An 18,369-nucleotide genomic window follows, 5' to 3' on the forward strand; every position below is an offset into this window, starting at 1 on the left:
CTGACTTTTCCCTGACATGTGGGTCCAGGTATTATTTATTATCTGGTTTTGCTCCCTGCCTCCAGGCAAAGTCTATTCAAAGCCAATTCAAACTTTGCAAGTCTTAAAAATAACTCTCTCTTTGCTAACCCCTTCCAGGTTTGGCAGGGCTTTCCTTCAAACAGGAAATCCATCTCTTTCTACCTGCCCAACCCTCATGCTTAACTCACCCCAGGATCTGTTCTTACTTTTTCAAGCTGCAAGTCAACAGGGTGATTTTGTGTGTGTGTTATAGGGGTGCCGGGGTACTGTTTTCCCCTTCCCTTGCCAAGAGTCCTGATTTTCAGTGTCAAAGTTAACCTCTTCAAAAGCAAAACCGTCATCATGGCTCATCGTGAGCTGACGCATTTCCCATGAGTTCATCTTCAACTAATTGTTCCTAAAAGTCATCCCAGGCTTCTAGAAGTAAAAGTTACTGCGACTGTTTTGAAGAGTGACTTAAATACTGCATGTTCACAGCAGATATTTAAGCTGATCATGATCCCCAAAGTGAATTCCTTTCATACTGAGACTTGATCTTGGAGACTTGACTTTTCTTTTAGTTTCTTCATTTTAGTGACTATTTTGACCACGATTGTGTGCTCTAATCTCTCTTTCTCAACTGTCTCCCCATCCATCCTGATGACCAGAGTCCTAAGAGTCCTTTCTGTCCTCCAGACATCATTGTAATAAACCGACTCTCCATCCCTGGGAGGGGCCCCCAAACCACGCCTTTCTCTTCACAAAACCCGGAGTAATAAACATCATTTTTTACCACAGGAAAACATCATTTACTACCACAGGCAGGAAAGGTAGTTACGGAAGTGTTAATTTTTCAGTAAAGAATGAGAGTGGTCTCAGATCTTGGGTACAGTCAAACTTAAAAATATCTTTAAATTATAAATAATTAAGGAGGAAAAGAGACCAACAATTGGACTTCATATTGAAGGGGATGTTTCATCTTGTGGAGAAATGAAGAGTGGAAGGTAGGTGGAAGGTAAAAAAAGATCCATAGAAGAAAGATAAAGGTCACATGCCTCCCATTCCCACATCTCCACCCCTCAAGTGTACTCCTTTACACCCGCTCTGAGCCCAGGCTCGCTCTCCTATGACATAGACGGGTCCTTTGGCCAGCCCTGCCCTCTAATAGAACTCCCGTGACAGAATGTTCTCTGCACTGTTCAGTTAGGAAGCCGCTTGCCACATGTGTCTCTTGAACACTTGACATGTGGCTAGGGCTACTGATGAGCTTCATTCTGAATTTCATTTAGTTCTATTTAATTTACTTTCAAATGGCCACACGTGGCTAACGACTGTCATGCTGGGCAGCACAGAGCTGGAGGGAAGGAAGTGAAGTTGCCTGGGCAGTGCCTGCTCCAGATAATTCCTCTGGATAGTGGTAACAAGGACCAGACTAGCTCCCCGAAGAGGACTTCCTCCCCCAAATTATTAAATCTGGAAGCAGAAAAAGGAGAAGATCACTGTTTTACAAAGAAATTGAGATAATTGAGGCTTGAAATTTTCACTGAGGTGAAACAGAGCCTTCCTTCATTATTAACAAGTAGGCTTGGGATAAAAGCAAAAGACTAAACAGGAAGCCTTGAAAAAATTTTTTTTTCTTTTTAAAATCCCATTTCGTCAACCAGGGATGAATTGCAGAAAACTCTGTGAGTATGCAAGGGTTTTGTTTGTTTTTGTTTTTCTTTTTGTTTTACCTGGGAAAAGGGCAATATAGACAGTTGTCCACTTAGATGCCCAAGTTCTCAGAACGTGGTGGTCTGTCTGCCTTTGGTTTTACCATGTGTGGAGCCATGGAGCCATTCCTGGGGAAGAAGAAAAAGAGAGGGAATGAGAACCAGCTGATTTGACCTCGTTGGCCAAGTTCAGGAGAGCGTCTGGTGGAAAGTGCTTGAAACATCCCAGGGTCTGGAAGAACCTGAGTAGCCTGCACCTGGTACCATTTGACATTGGTGTCTTGGCAATTTTTGTCTGAGAAAACCAGCTTTATTTTGGAACATTCCTTAGTAACGATCACCCAGCATCCATTGCTGATGTGTGCTGAGTAACAGGCTCTATGTTTCATGCTAAGAGCTTCAGGAGCTTCAGGAGGTTCAGGAGAAACATCATTTTTTTACCACAGGAAAACATCATTTACTACGACAAGCAGGAAAGGTAGTTATGGAAGTGTTAATTTTTCAGTAAAGAATGAGAGTGTGAGTGTAATTGTATGTGTGTGGGGGTGCATGTACAATCTTAGTTAACACACTGGTGGCAGCAAGTGAGGTAAAGACTTTGTTATTAGAGAGTTGCTGGGTTCCTTTTAAATTGAAGCCCTCTTGCTGGTGTCTTTATTGAGGACAGTCCAGTAAGTGGTGACCATGAATGCTGACACTTTAAGACAGAGTACAGCCCGAGAGAAAGTGGAGCAAACAGAGTTAAAAGCAGAAAGACAAGGTCCCCAGACTGCCCTGGGAACCTGGCACCCATATTTGCCTGTCCCTCCCCTGTATGTTGGCTCTGCATCATGGTCCTTCTTGGCACTTGCCTTTGGCTGGGTGTCTCTGCTAACAGTATTCTCCAGCTTAGCTCTGGCTTCTGGGCTGGTGTGTGCCCTCTGTCCACGCTCTTGGCTGGTACCCCCCACCCCCGGTAGTGTGGGCCATTGCATTCAACCGAGGTCCAGGCAGTGGCCCTCCTTCCTGCTCCGTGGGCACCACCCCATTCCCTGTGCTGTCCCAGGCCCATCTGCTTCACCTCTCACCCTGGGGCAAGCAGCCGTGACAGCTGTTGGCCCCAGTCCCCAGCAGTGTAGCCAAATGATGCTTTACTGAAAGAAAAGCATTTAACAGAAAGTTAAATCTATTCTGGAACAAAAACGAGGCCCATGGTTTCTTAGCATCCAGGAGAATTTCTCGGTCCCGACATGTACAGACGACAAAGCGGCCAGCTTGAAGGAGCTCTTACTGGCCGAATCTGGGACAGTTTGAACATCAAAATAAGTAACGACTGTAGCAGGTGATAAATAAGGTATAGAACTAAAGAATCTGTGAGTCCACATTTGAATGAATGAATGAATGAGTGAATGAGATGGAAATAACCTCCTTTGACAAGAAGAAATGACGGAATTAGAAAAATCCCCATATGGCAACCATCATAGTAATTGACTTAGTCAATAACCATAAACTGATACCATAACTACTGGCTATATGCGTGATAAGCAGGTGTTACATTGCTTCAGGGCATATCCCCAGTAGTAACTTTACAGTGGAGGAAAGTGGGTGGACTGACTATTCTAACCGGTGGGCTGACGGAACACATTGGAATTGTGTGCTTTGGGATGGGCTGCCCTGGGAGGGGTGCAGCGTCACTTCTGGGACACTCCTTTCAAGAGAAATCAGCAGGAAAACCCAGACTGAGGGGTATTCTACAAATAATTGGCCTAAAAGGACCTGAAAGACAAAGGCAGAGCAAGAGTGAGGAGCTGTCCTAGTTTGGAGACCAAGGACACAGGACAGTTAAAGTACGGCTTGTGACCCTTGATTGAATCCTGTGCAGAATTTTTTTCTTTTCCTAGAAAAGATATTAACGAGATAGTGAACAAAACGAATGAGGTCTGTGGATTATAGCATTGTGATCATTGTTAATTTCCATAGTTTGACAGTTTTTCTGTGCTTATATAAGAGAATGTCTTCATTCTTAGGAAATACACTAGACCAGGCAGGTGCAAAGGACCGTACCCAGATTGACTAGAAAGGGGTACAGAGGAACTGCCTGGGGTGACAAGGTACTCTAACTCTTGACCAGGTTGTGGATTACAGGAGTATCTACAATTATTGAAACTTCCTGAACTGTACGCTGAACATCTGTGCATTTTCCCATGTATAAGTTATGCCTTGCTGAAAAGTTAAATCAGAAAATAACTAAAAATTTTAAAAGACAATTCTAAAATTGTTCAGTGTGTAAAGCCATTGAAATGAGTATCAATCTTTCCAAATGGCTCTCTTGAAATTCCAGGGTATTCCCTGATCTAAGCATATTCCTTTTTTAAAAAATAATTCACTATTTCATGGTCATATATTATTTCTTCTCATAGCATTTGGCATCATATGACACAGAATAAGTATTAGCCAGTTGTTTTGATGGCCTGTATCTTGGACTTTATAATAAATACACTTCATTGTGTTTGAGATCTGGTGGACAAGTAAGACATTTGTGTAACTAGGGTGGCAGCAGAAAGAGACCCTGGGTCAGAACTTTCCAGACACTCACAACCACAGTGGAAACATTTTTCCACCTTAGGAAATGTTCCTGCCACCCAATAGGCTGCAGAATGGCAAGCCCAGGTTTGGAGCCACACAGTCTGCTTTTTGGAGTTTCCTTGTTTCCTTTTAAGGGACCCCAGCCAGCTTCCCACCTTATTTGCAGAGGCTGGAAAATGTATCTGTTGCTTTTTAAGTTCCCCTCCTGTGCCAGGAAGCTTTAGGATGTTGTAATCCTTCCACCTCCAGGTCAAATGGAGTAAAATGTCATAATACTCTCAACTAGGTAGAGGGTGAAGGGTATGGATGCGAAGTCGGGACTCTGAACCCAGAGCAGAGTTCCGGTCTGGGAAGCAGGTTCAGGATCTCACCCTGGCAGTCTCTCACTGGTTCTGGCTCTGGTTACTCAGAAAAAGAAACCTGCCTCTCAGTCTGATCAGCACATGGTGTCAGGGGCCTGGCAGGTCACCATGGTCCATCCCTACCTTTATCACATGCTGGAGGCACTCAGGTAACATTGTGACCTTTATTGCAGATGACAAAACTGAAGCTCAGAGAGGTCAAGTCCACTAGAACCTGGGCTTTCTCCCCTCCTCTCTGAGGATCTTTCCAGCATATCACATATCTTGGTGGGAGTCTCCCTGGAAGCAGACACTGAGCAAAGACTTGAGTATAGGTCATCTGTTTGGGAAGAGTCCCAAGGAAGAGAAGGAAGCCCTGGTGGTACCTCACCCTTCTTGGGATTTTGGGAAGGAGCAGAGAACCCGTATGTGAACAATTTCCGACCCATGGGGGAGGGAGCAGGGGTATATATACCCCAGTTCTTATTACTTGTTGGTTGAAGGCTGTTGGGACAGGGCTGTGTATATTCTTGGTACATCACTCTGTCCATCACACATTTGGACAGAGAGATGCTGGTGCTGGTAGGTGGAGATGGAGCTGGCAGGGACTGAAGTGGTGGATACTGAGGAGGTGTGGGAAGGGTACCCACAGGGTCTGCCAGGCTACTTTTCAAGGACCAGACCACATGGAATCAACTTTGAGAGCTTTGAGGGGAAAAAGGCATTATGGGCTGGACTTGGAGCCAGATCTTGAAGTAGGTTGACTCTGCCCTTGACACTGGTAAAAGAAGTGGGGAGGACGGAATTCTCCAGTTAGTTTATTAAGTGGGCCAAATCCTCCCAGTGCTTTCCATCAGGAATAACCCTCACTGTCCCCAAAATATGGGGCAGGAATCCTGACAATATCCCTCCTACACCTCCTCATGGGACTAGCCTCAGGCTGCTGTGCCTTTTAGTGATGTTGTGACATCCTTGTTCAGTGCCATGACTCAGTCTCACCCAGCCATGGCAGCCCCCTGAGGGTGAGGGATGCTCTGGAAGGCCAGAGAGCACGTTGAAAACAAAACAACAACAGAGCTCTCACAGAAGAAAGGCCGTGAACTTGGCCTCATTAGCACTATCTGGCAGTGGATCCAATTATCTCCCTCACACGCTTATTATGGAAATGGTGAAACACAAAAAGAAACAGATAGACCAATAGACAGACTACTTAGCCTGGGAGAAGCTTCCTGTCTGTTTACTAGTAGTGGAATTGTACTGTGGTGCGAAATCGGGGTTCCCTTGTCTGAGCCCCACTGGTCTCCCATTATTGAGACTAGGAGGTAAGAGTATCCATGAAGAAACAGGAAAACATTAGTGAGTCCAGGTCTTTCACTTCATGCGCTCCACGCCATCGAGCAGAGGACATGGGGAACCACCAGTGAATTTCTGCCTTTCTCTGTGGTGGCCACAGATTTAATCAGGTGGCATCAGGATGCAAATATTTGGACCTGTCTATGGAAAGTTCTTCTGCTCCACCATTTCCTGTGGTGGCCTGGGGCTGGTTGGGACCACAAGGGAAGTGAATTACCCAGAGAGGGCACATGCCTGACTTAGTTACCAAAAAGGAAAGGAAGAAATCCTTTAGCTTTGTGATTTTTTTTTTTTTGTCCCATTTCATTGAAGGGAGATCCTGGCAATTAGCTCTGGTCAGGGGCCTGTGCGTTGGCTCTCTGCCTTTGCCCCACTTTGTCTTTTCAAACGGATGCTTTTCGGTCTGGTTTTTGTTTGCTGCTGGTGTTTAGTTCCTGAGAGAGGATCTGACTTATACAAGCTAATTTCTCCCTCAGCAGACCCCAGAGGAAATCAAGCCAGAAGCAGAGACCTCTTAGGAGGAGTCTCTGCTCTATGTCGGCCAACATCAACCCCGTTGTCACCTCCTCTGCAAAAGCAGGGTCCTAGGCTGTGCAGAATTCTTCTTGAACCTGGCTGGGAAGTTGGATGGGAGACTAGTAGTCTGGAAAAAGCAGTGCACCATAATGGTTTATGGTACCAAGTTTGGAACACCAGAGAGGAATAGAAGTAAAAAAAAAAAAAAAAAAAAAAAGAGTGGGGGTAGAAAAAGAAAAAAAAAAAGACATTTCTCACAGAAGAAGGGGACAGGCCTTTGTGAGAAAAGCCCTGTAAGGACTCATAGTCATAATCTTCATTTTCAGCTTACCACATGACTTTGGAAAATCACAAGTTTCTGGATCTTGTTTCCTCATTGGAAGAATAAGAGTATAGGGCTGTATAACCTCTAAACCCCAGTGGGAGAACCAGGGAGAACAAGGGCAAAGGACATAGGCTGAACCTGCTGCCAGCCTTGACTGGGTCACTTAACTGCTCAGAACCCCAGTGGGTCTCCCTTGCATCTTCCTGAGTGTTGGAGACATTTGGGGGGACCCTCTGAAGATCACCCATGGATGACATGAGAACTTCTCAAACCCCTTGTCTGCTGGGGTTATCTGCCTATCTTTCACTGAGTACATGAAGCCAATAAACTCAGACTGCCTTCTGAGGTATCAGATTTACTAGAAGATTTGAGGGAGAAGGATCACTTCTTAAGCCAAAACAAACAGTGGCACATTTATGCTGTTCATATAAAATGTGTTTGAATTTTAAAGACAGATACTTGAACAATAAGGACTGGAAATGGATTCCATGCCTCCCTTAAACCACGTTCTACAAGAGCCTGGTCATGCTCATGAACATACCTGTCCTTCATTTCTCTGTTCAGGGTCACCTGATGGTACATTAGAGAAGCCACTGCTTTTCTCTGTGCCTTGGAGATCAGAACAGCTCTTATGTACCTGAGTATTTCATAGTGGAGGACATGATTGAGCTCTATGACTTTCCAGAGGTCACTTTGGTCTAGGATGGTGGTTCCTAGTTCTTGAGGGAAGACTGCCTATTTGGAAGACCTGGTGATAGCAGCTTTAAATTCTGATTTAGATTTTATGTGGAATTTGAGGGCACTCAAGGATCCATTTCATGCCCACTCAGTAGACCACTACTGCCTGGATGCCAGGTTAAGAAGACTTTGTCCAGAGGAATATGGGTGGGCAAAGGAAAAAACCTGGGTGGGGGAAGAGCTTTAGCTACTGCTTTATATCATTTTTCCAAAGTGGGCGGGCTTCTGGATTTGAAGGTGTCTGCTGAGGGATGACCTGTTTTGAGGCCAAGAAAGTATGAAACTTTTAGAGGTGGTTGGAGGTAAGATGTGTGTGTAGGGGGAAGGAGTGTGTGTCCATGCCTATCTCCTAGTTGCCTGTTAGGGTTAATCACAGCTCTTTTGGTTTTTTTCTTGGATAGGCTAAATACTTGGATTAGGTTGTAAGGATTTTTTTTTTTTTTTTAAATCTGGGTACTTGTCACCTAGCTACTGACATCACCTCTCACACCGTTTTTTAAAATAACACGAGTACTTCGATGTCATGGTGTCTTTGCCTGAGAAGGGGCTTCAGTTTGGAGAAGTGTGGAGTGGGTGTTTATCTCATGGTCCGAAGGCAAAGCAGGGAGCCCCGATCATGCTTCGAAAATGGGAAAGTCCCCTAATTTCTTTGCTTACCTGACCCCAGTATGTTACTCAGATGTTACCTGGATATGACCCTCCCTCTGCTCGAGTTGTCGTCTCTTTCTGATCTTATATGAGTAACCCCAATCTTGTCGAAATGTGATGTTTCCCCTTAGTTGGGATGCTGGTGCAGCAGGTTGGATTCACACCCCTGAAAGTTTTAGGCAGAGTGCTTGCCCCCTACACATCTCAACAAGCAGGATCCTGACTACAGCATCAAGTTCCCCTTAGGTGATCTGTGTAAGACACAGAGAAACAAAGCCTGTGGCTCCTCTCTTATCGTTCTTGAAGCTCTGGGCACATGGTGGGCTCCCAGCCTACCCTGTAGGCTTGGGGGGAGTTCATGATTTCACAGGTCTTTCTAAATTGCACAGTTATTTACAGAATCATCTGACTTAATTCTCACCACGAGCATGGGGGTGGGTATAATGGTATAATTTTCTGGATGGGGATCTGAGCTATAGGTTAGAGAAGTCAGGAGGTATTTCTCAAGTACCAGCCTGATCAATGGCAGGACACAAGAATTCAGTGACTGTCATGACCCTGCCTGTATCCTTCACCTATACCCATCAGGGCTTATATTCTTTGCCTGATGGGCTTTCTCTGGCCATCTAAGTGTGTCTTGCCTGCCTTTGTGGTAGACCAGAAGTCAGAGGAATGAATTCTTCTTGGGGCAGCCCAGAACCTGTGACAGATGGGAGCTGGTGTATAACTACCCCAGATCCCTTACCCCTCGAAGGAGATAACACTGAGGTATCTGGTCTATGCATTTTCCCCAGAATTGCCCTAGGGATGGGATTAAAAAGCCCATTGCCCACAGTGATAACTAGTTTGTGGACCAACTGGCCACCTTCCCTTCCACATGTCATTTTCACACTCCCCTGCTGGCTCTCCTCTACCTCACAAATTAGCCCCTTGCGCCTGAATCCTTGTCTCAAGAGTCTGCTTCTAAGACCCAGATTCTTGGGCACCAAATTCTGGCTTTTCCCATCTGGACAGCAGTGCTCCTCTAGCTTCCTTCTAGTGTAACAGCTCACCAGGCTCCTGAGAGAGAATCAAGCTGTGTTCTGAGGCTAAGAACAGCCTGTCAGTGCTGTGGTGCATGGTGTGTAGTTGGTGGATTTTCTTTCTTTTACTCTGAGGAGAAAGAAAACCAACTGGTACTCCCTGGTACATCCTCCCACCCGCCCCACAGTTCAGCACTGTTTCTTATCCATAAAGGGAAGTTGTCTGAAATGGAGATGGGGAGGGCCGAGACCCAGGAGAAAACCCCACCATCAGAGCCTCTGGCAGGGAAGACGGATTGGGCCCAGAGAGGTTATAGAGTTCACCAAGTTGCTGCATTTGTTCTGCACATTGCCTACATTATGAAAGGGGAGGAAGTGCCATTTCACACTCCATGGCAGATGTTGTAAATCATGGGAAGTGTGCTGCGGCCACCTCTGTGAGGTGGCTTGGAAATGAAGCCATCTATCAGACCAGGAGGCCAGACTGCCTGGCCCTCACTCCCCTAGGTTTTGCTTTGGTGAAGAGAGGGGGCGCTATTGAGGTGTTGGTGGGGGTGGGATTCTGCAGCTCCTTTGAACACCCTTGAGCATCAGAAGTTGAGAAAAGCATGTCAAAATTCCCTGAGAAATTTTGACTGCATTTGGCAAAGGTGAATTAGAATTTGCCATGTGAGTGGGGAGGGACTTTTTAAATAAAGCAAGAGCGCCAAAATTCATATCCCTGTCCCGAAGCTTCTTTTGTATATCTTTAAAAAGATTGAAATAGAAGATGTTGAGGACTGCCTGGCTTTCTTATTTAAAACAGATTGTTACAAGTTGGCTTGCTCTAACCCAGTATGAGAACTCTGTGTGTGTCTGTGTGTGCAAGGGCAAGTGCTGGAAGAAAATATATGAAGGTTAAGGAAAGTGACATATAAGGACATTTCCTGAAATACACTGTGTACCCGTTTGTATTTCCTATAATACCCTATACTTTTAATTTTATTATTGACCAAACTGCTGGTGTGGGAACAGTGTTTTAGATCCTAGGTGCCACTTCCAACAAGATAATGTTTTAGGTGCTAGGTGCCATTTCCAACAAGAAAACAAAAAATGGAAGTAAAACAAGGTGGAAGATTATCTGTGTTCAAGGTTGCTACCTGCTGATTGTTCTGGTGAGTAATTGTACAGAAAGGAAGGTAGATAAGAATAAATGGGAAACGAGGCATGAGATTCATCTCTGGATTGCTTGTTCCCCTGCTCTGTGTGTCTTTAGCATGGTTAATCGTGGGCAGGCTGTCATTCTAGCCTTCCTGGGAGGCTGTTCCCAATTTATTCTTTCCTTCTCTGCCATGAGAAAACCAGAAAAGATTATTTCCAGAACCAGAGTGTTCCAGGTTTTCTGAAAGGTCATTGCCACTTTTTTTTTTTTTTTTTTTTGGTAGCTCCCAGCATGGCAGAAATGCTTGGATGTCAACCCTGTCCCTTTAACCACTGCTGCAAGCTGACTCCATTTATTTGAGATAAAACTTTCCTCCTGGTCCAGTAGCATTCAAGACTGAATTGGCCATGAGACAGAGGGCCCTGTGTTCCTAATTATTTCTGGATGAAAAGTCCTGCCGGCAAGTGGAGATTCAGGGCAAGGATGGCCAGGTGGAGCAGTCACCAGTGTGCAGTGGATTGTAGAAATGGAGAGATAATTAAATTAAGAGTGCCAGGTGCAGGCATTGAAAAATAACCGTGGGTGTTAATTATGCAGCCCGGCTTTAGAGTCCAGTGTTAGCAGAGGAAATGCCACGGGACAGTTCGTCACATGGCAGCTTGAAAAGCTTGGGAGAGACACATTCATGATTTCTAGAGAATTTGCCAGCGCTGCCTACTTGGGATTCTGGGGAAGCAAGGTTATTTATTAGTTGGAGTGTGTGTATTTTTTCTGTTTTACACTGAGCCAAGGTGGGAACTTGGTGCGTGTGTGTGGGGTGGGGGGCGAAGTTTTAGCCCCACAGAAATCTGAGTGTAGTGGGAATCGTGGTGGAGTATGTCGTTTCTGGCATAGGCCCTTCTAGAAGGACTTACCCTCCCTCTGATTTTAAATGATTTTGGTCTTAGGAGTCTGGGGCAATGTGTCCCTGTTGGGAAGATGAAAGGATAAGTCATGGCTTATTCTCAGAGCGGACAAGGGGGTGGAAGCTGATAGTGTGGAACAGCAGCACAGCTGGGGTGCTGGTATTTTGAGAGACAGAAGCCACACCTCAAGGTCCTTTCTGCCTGATTCCATTTTGCTGAAGTTCTAGGTCAGGCTAAATCGAGCTCTGGGGATGCATGGCGGGGCTGGGGTTTGCACAAGGGAACTTTATAAGGTAGTGGGGGAATGTTCTGTTTCTTTCTTGGACCAAGGGTTAGATGATGTGAACATTTTTCAAAATACATGGGTGGACACGTAAAATCCGTGCATTTCATTGCACGCAAATTGCTCCCTGATGAAAGAAACATGAAAAGACCTTCCAGCGCTGCGCCTTTCCACGGATTTCAAGCCCTAATGGGTCTGTCCCAAATCTCGTGTTCATGGTCATTCCTGACCACCCAGGCTTTCCCCATGCACAGAGCTGTTCACAAAAGCCTCTCATTAGAGGGAAGCCGAGTCTAAAGCACAGACAGCGCACCGTGGCCCTCAGGCCAAACCCGCTCACCCTCATTTTTGCAAATACAATTGTACTGGAACACAGCCACGCCTGTTCATTTATGTGTCCTCTGTTGCTGCTCTCATGGCACAGTGACAGCTGAGTTGTGGCAGAGCAGGCTGCTGGCCCACCGGCCTGAAATCCTTACCGTCTGTCCCTTTGCAGAAAAGGTTTGTGGCAACCTGGTCTAAAGGACCATTTCTTTGGGAGCGTCTCACGACAGCTGTGTACAGACGGAGGTTTGGGGCAGAGGACGCTGTCCTGGAAGAGGTCAGGTCTAGCTGTTGAGTTGTGGTCCCAGTGTGGATAAGTCGTTCTTCATCCCCTGGGTTTTGCTGGATGTGCATGGTGTCACGGATCTACAGTGGAGAACAGCGTGGCCTAGATAGAGTAGCAAAAAAAAAAAGTTTTCTGGGTCGTTGCTTTTAGGGAGGGAGACATAAGTAAGGCCTGGAAGCTCTCTGTGGCCAAAGCAAGACTCCTGTTTTAAACCCCTCAAACTTCAGTGATAAATGATGCCCGCTTGGAAAATGAAAGTCAGTTAATTGATTTTGATAAAAGTCGGTGTGCTCTGGTGAGAACCGATCAGGGTTATTGACAATATTGACAATATTCGTTAAGTAAATGAAGGAACTAACTGGATGTATGAACCAATGTCAGAATTTGGGTTTGTATTTGGAGCTAAAGGAGCCATTCTGTTGAAGACACTTTTTTAAAACCATTGTTTAAAAGGTTTACGCCCCCGTCCTCCTTCACTTTCTCCCCAAGATGAATGCTTGTGACCAGGCAGGCAGTCCCTGGAGGCTCTGGTAATGTGGCACACGGGTCCCAAAGCTTAGGCTCTTGTCATTTTGCAATTGTTATTTCCTTCATGCATCTGGTTTTCTTATTCTGTGGTTCCCAGAATTAAAGAGTTCAGTCTTGGGAAAGAGGGGAAGAGTTATTTTTTAATGAAAATAAAAAGAAAAATTTTAAAGAGATTTTTGATCTCTTTAGAAATACGTGTGTGTGTGTCTATGAATATATCATATGTTAATGAGGCATAGCATATAAATATGTAAATGACCATGTGTATATGATGAATATGTAAATGAGAAATACAGTAATGATATAGCTGTGTAATCGGGGCCTTGAAAAACCCGGGCAGCCCTTGAGTGTTGCATTAGGCTGTTCCTTCATGGCTGCAGGTTCCAGGGCTGGGAGCCGGTCGGCAGAATTGCCGGAGCTGATGAATTGCTGTCTGACCAAGAGGAATTCGCAAACAAGCAGATGGATTCTGAGTCGTGGAGATGTGTTGTTCCACAGAGCAGGGAATTACCGGTTTGATCAGGTGGCTGGTGCCGTGCAGTTCCTTCACTTAGTCGCGTAAGTTAGGGCCTCCTCCGTGCGCCGTGTCTTATGTCCGTAGAGGTGAGAGGCCACGGGTGTGAGCTCACACTTAAACGCCTCGCAGCTACCTCTGTTAACCGGGAGCTAGTCAAGGACTGGATGCTCAGCAGAATTAAGCCAGCCGCTCCTTCTGCTGCTCGGGAATGTCAAAAATAATTACGTGTCTATGAAGGCCTCCCTCCTCTCTTTTGGGTTGCTGTACCCGACAGTGAGAACCGCAGCAACACCAACACACATGCACACACGTGCACCCACACACCCTGTCATCTCATGGCAGTTTCCCTAAAACTTTAGATACGGATTTGGGATTGAGGGAGAATGTGATTTTTTTCTTACCTTTTATGAAGTATTTATTTTGTAAGTATTCTAATAGCGATGTTAACAATAACCCCATGATACGGACACTGACTGGGTAGTATGTGTATGCATTCCTTTATTGACCCATGCATTCATTAACTTATCTTTACAGATCACATTGCCATCTGCCAGGGGCCATGCTTGGCACTGGGACGGAGAGGGAAAAAAAACAAAAAGCCAAGTTCTTGCCCACAGAGAAGTCATAGCTTCCTAGGAGACAGATAACCATCAAATAATATTGAACTACATGCTTGCCAGTTTAGAAGAGTATTATAAATTATTCAGTACCATAAGATCACACAGTAGGTCTGGGGGTTAGGACATACTTCACAGAGAAGAAAGTGGCATGGGGTTGGAATCTGCAGGGAGAATTTTGACCCATGAGGGTTGAGGGAGGTTGTGCAAGGGCCCTGTGGTCCAAGGGAACGGGGCATGTAGCAGGAACTGAGACAAGACTGCAGAGTGAGAGAAATGCAGAGTGTAATGAAAGATGGCTTCAGTATGGCTGAAGACATTGGCAGTGACCTGGCAATGCAGGGTTCTTGCGGGTTATGATAAAGAGGTGAACTTGAATCTAAGGATGGTGAGCAGCTGCTGTAGTGCTTTAATCAAGGTGGATTTACATTGAGAAAATGTAATTTGGATTTACATTTTGGGACGTTCCCTCTGCTGTGGTGCTGGTGTGGACCAGAAGGGGAAAACTCAGCCTGCAATGATGACTTTCTGTGGGTTTGTTTTTCTTCTTTCACTTTTCCTCTGAGTTGTGGGGCACTGGGCTGTTTTAGTCTCTGATGGTCTCAGAGCAGAAGGACTGGTGATAAAAGGTCATAAGCAGAAAGAAAGGTGGGATGGAATATTCTAGAAAGGTATTCCTTGGACTGTGGGATGAGTAGGAATACCATATGTCAGCAGCAGTGGCCTAAATGGGGGAATTATGGTGCTAACAAGTCAACTGATGTCTGAAATGATTCCATCCACCAAACCTTGGCCTTAAAGAGTAAGTTCCTGTTTTAAACCAGTTTTTCCTTTGACATCCAGAATGAAGTGTAGGAGGATTTCCTTGGCAGCAACTCTTTAACCATAGGGCATTGGGGAATGATCTTCGACTCTGACATATGAGCCAGGCGAAGATCAAAATAGTGAGACACCTGGGTGACCCAGACACTAAGTTGCAGGGGAGGAGAAGTATAAAAGTGCTGACCTCCGTGTCCTATCCAGTTGCTAGCTGTTATTATATGGCTGTTATTAATATCGGTACCACTGTTACCAATAGGAATGTCCTGCATTACTCTCTCACCCTTTACTATTCATTCATTTGTTCGTCCACTGATTCATTCATTCATTTCACCCTTTTTAAAAAAAGATTTTGTTTATTTATGTGACAGACAAGAGATCACAAGTAGGCAGATAGGCAGAGGGTGGGGGGAAGCAGGCTCCTCACTGAGAAGACACCCTGATGCGGGGCTCAATCCCAGGACCCTGGGATCATGACCTGAGCCGAAGGCAGAGGCTTTAACCAACTGAGCCACCCAGGCACCCCCATTTCACCCTTTTAACAAACATTATCGAGAATGAGAACCAACTACACCAGGTATTATTATAGGTGTTGGTGATGTAGCAGTGAACAAAACTTCATTGCACTCTCCATGCAGCTTACACTCTGGTTCAGGGAGGTGAATAAATAAATAAAAGCCAAGTAAATAAATAAATGCATTAGCTGGCTAATGAGAATGAGAGCTGAGAAGAAAAACAAGGCAGGAAAAGAGGCTGGAGAGTGATGGATAAGATGGTTCAGGCAGCCCCTCTGAGCCAAGAACAGAGCAGAAGGCATAGACTCTGCCAATGACTAGGGAAACTGAAAAGCAGGTGCAATAGCCCTGTGGCAGGAAGTGCTTTCAGGACTTGAGGGAGGAAGTTAGTGTGGCTTGGGGAGTGCTCTCCACTGTGTGCTTAGGCTTCCGTTTTTACCTAACCAGAAATCCCTAATAATGGGAGTGGGCTCCTCTTTCAGGTGGAGGAGGCAAAGCAACTCTTATAGAAGTTATGGGCACCTACTTTTGATTTTTTTTTCCCCCTTGGGGCTCTGATCCCACCTCCCTCTCACCATTTATGCATAGGTTAGTCCTGCAGCCATTCATACCCTGGGCAAAGGTTCCCAGAAGAAACCTCATAGGAGGTCTAACAAGTTAAGGTATTACTGTGTCTCATTTCTGACCATTTTCAAGATTGACAAAATTCCCCAGTTGTCTAGCAGCATGGTCGCTGGAGGGGCAGGTGTCCTGTTAAATGTGGAATACAGAAGTAAGCAGTGGGCGTTGAAAAGATGAAGTAAAAATGGAAGGAAATACATTTCTGGATGAAATGGAGCCACTCCAGTGACGTTCAGAATGTCTGCTCTGCATTCGATAGATGATGTTCTCTGCCACGAGCATCTCTTCCAACACTGATGTGGACATCTGCCACGTGCCTGTTCTCTGCTGGGGCTGTGAAGTATTCGTCAGTGTGTCAGCGTCTTGGTAAACACGTCAACAATTTGTGTGATTCACTACACGTGAATAAATGCTATGAATTTGGCTGATCGATGGGTGTGTGAGGGCCTGCAGACTTGGGAGAAAATGCCACTTCTTATCTGTGGGTGGACATGGGAAAAAGCAGAAATTCTCCCCAGGATGATAATTACACAACGAACGGTGCGAGTCTGTGAAAAGTTCCAGAAACTCGATTACTGTTGATGGTGATAATATGATTAATTAAAGCCACTCAGGAATTAGTCTAATTTACTGTAGTGGGAGGAAGGAAAAAGAAATAGGTTTAAAAGGAAAATAAAGTGAGGTTTTTTTGTTTTGGGGGGCTTTTGTTTTGTTTTGTTTTTACATCTAAGAGTCAGAATGATTAAAATTAAGCAGCTTCCTCATCTTTTTCGAAGGGAACCTGGAAAAGCCTGTTGTCTTTGCTGGCGGCTGGCAGACAGGTGAAGTGAGCGCATATGTCCCTCCTGATTCAGGAGCTGTCCAAGGCGTAGCTGTGACCAGTCTCTCTGCACAGCACCCCTCTCCCTGGCCTTGTCAGGCAACACAGAAACCTCCAGAGTGCACTCAGATGAAATAACGAGACTACCCAGATGTGAAGGGGAAGAAGAGGGTTTAATTCCAGCTTCCCTCCTTTGCTTGTTATGTCTGTCCCCATCTAGAAATTCATTTGTGAGCAAATGGCATTTTCGGAGCCGAAGAGGGTCAATCAGGACGCTGTTGGCCACAGCCAGGCTAGGTGATGGGGCTGCAGCTTACTCAAATGCTCTGATACATTCCCTCGAGTGTCTGCCCCATGTCTCTATGGCAAAGCCTGCAAAATTGCGAGCATTCAACTCTTGCAATTACCACTGACTCAGCTGCCAAAACATATTTTCCGTCCATTTCTGACAGAGGCTTCTGTTTAAATAGAGAGGAGGAGAGATGATCTCTTTTCAAAGTGATTCCAGCCTGATTCTCTGAGTGCAAGTGGTAAAGTCACCAAGTCCAATTGGAATGAATTGATTTATCTTTTTTGGCAGCCCTGATCAGCACCCTCCCAAGAGGCTGGGCTATAAATGGGAGGTAATCATGATGATATACATATTTCTCTGGATTCTGCTTGGCTAATCCAGTCCATTTTCCATAGATATTATCACTTCAGACAGCTGCTATTCCATTGCTGGTCTTGAATTTTTGTTTAACCCTGTGCTTCAAGAAGAGAAGTCTGGTGGTTTTTAAAAATGCATTTGAATTGCCAGAAAAGATAGAGGAGCTCATTCTCCTTTAACATTTTTCTGTGGAAGTTTTATTCTTTTCACCTGGACAAAAATGGAATGATCTGTGAGATGACATAAGCACATGCAAAATGTGCACATAATTATCAACTCACATGCATGTACTGATGTTCTATGTTTATACTGTAAATTGATGGATCCTCGGCTTGTCATTTTGCCTGTTTTCCTTGACTCACTGGGTTAGGGGCTTGATTGGGATGAAACTCAGTTTTTGTATGACTCCCCCCACCCCATTACCCCTGTTGAGTCCTAGTTAGAACCCTTGAGAACTGTTGGCATATGACCTATTTTACCCACCACCTGCTTGTACCCCAAAGCTGAAAGTGTCTTTTAGGTGTTGCTTATGACCTCAGCATTTGTACACGTGACCTCAGCACTTTGAACTTTTCCATTCTTTGTCTTCATTTTCCTTCTATGCCACGAGATCTAAAGGTTCCACAGAGTTTGGAACGGTATCTTAATCCATCTCTGTACTGCCTCCACTCCCAATAGTGTGGCTAATACACAGTCATTAAATCAAAACGTTTGTCCTTCTCCAGATATCCAGTGGCTCAGTTCACCTCATCGGGGGCTTATCCAAGATTGTAGTTCCCATCATTATAGACACCTTCTAGTTCTGCTTTGTATTGCCTCATGGGACGTATCATCACCCCTAATATCAGATATTTATATGTTAATTTTTCCCTATCCCCGACTACAAGTTCTATGAGAAGTAGGGATTTGTCTTGTTTATTGCTGAATTTCCAACTTAGGGTAGTGTCTGAAGCATAGCAGATGCCCAATACATATTCAGTGGAGAAAATAATAGCTTAATTAAAGGAAAAGAAAACATAAAAAATCACCCGTACCCACAGCTAACACCATACTAAGTGGTGAAAGATTGAAACCTTTTCCTCTAAGATCACGAACAAGACAAGAATGCCTTCTTTGGACTCTTA

General features: G+C 45.0%; 1 protein-coding gene across 1 annotated transcript in view; it reads left to right on the forward strand.

Annotated features, from left to right (window-relative positions):
- The window catches only part of SLC24A3 (solute carrier family 24 member 3), a 484,555-nt gene that overhangs the window by 137,788 nt on the left and 328,398 nt on the right, over window positions 1–18,369 (forward strand). The gene's annotated exons all lie outside the window — the stretch shown is intronic.

The sequence above is a fragment of the Lontra canadensis genome, unplaced genomic scaffold (genome assembly GCF_010015895.1).
Source record: "Lontra canadensis isolate GAN:19392208 unplaced genomic scaffold, GSC_riverotter_1.0 scaffold16, whole genome shotgun sequence".
NCBI lineage: Eukaryota > Metazoa > Chordata > Mammalia > Carnivora > Mustelidae > Lontra > Lontra canadensis.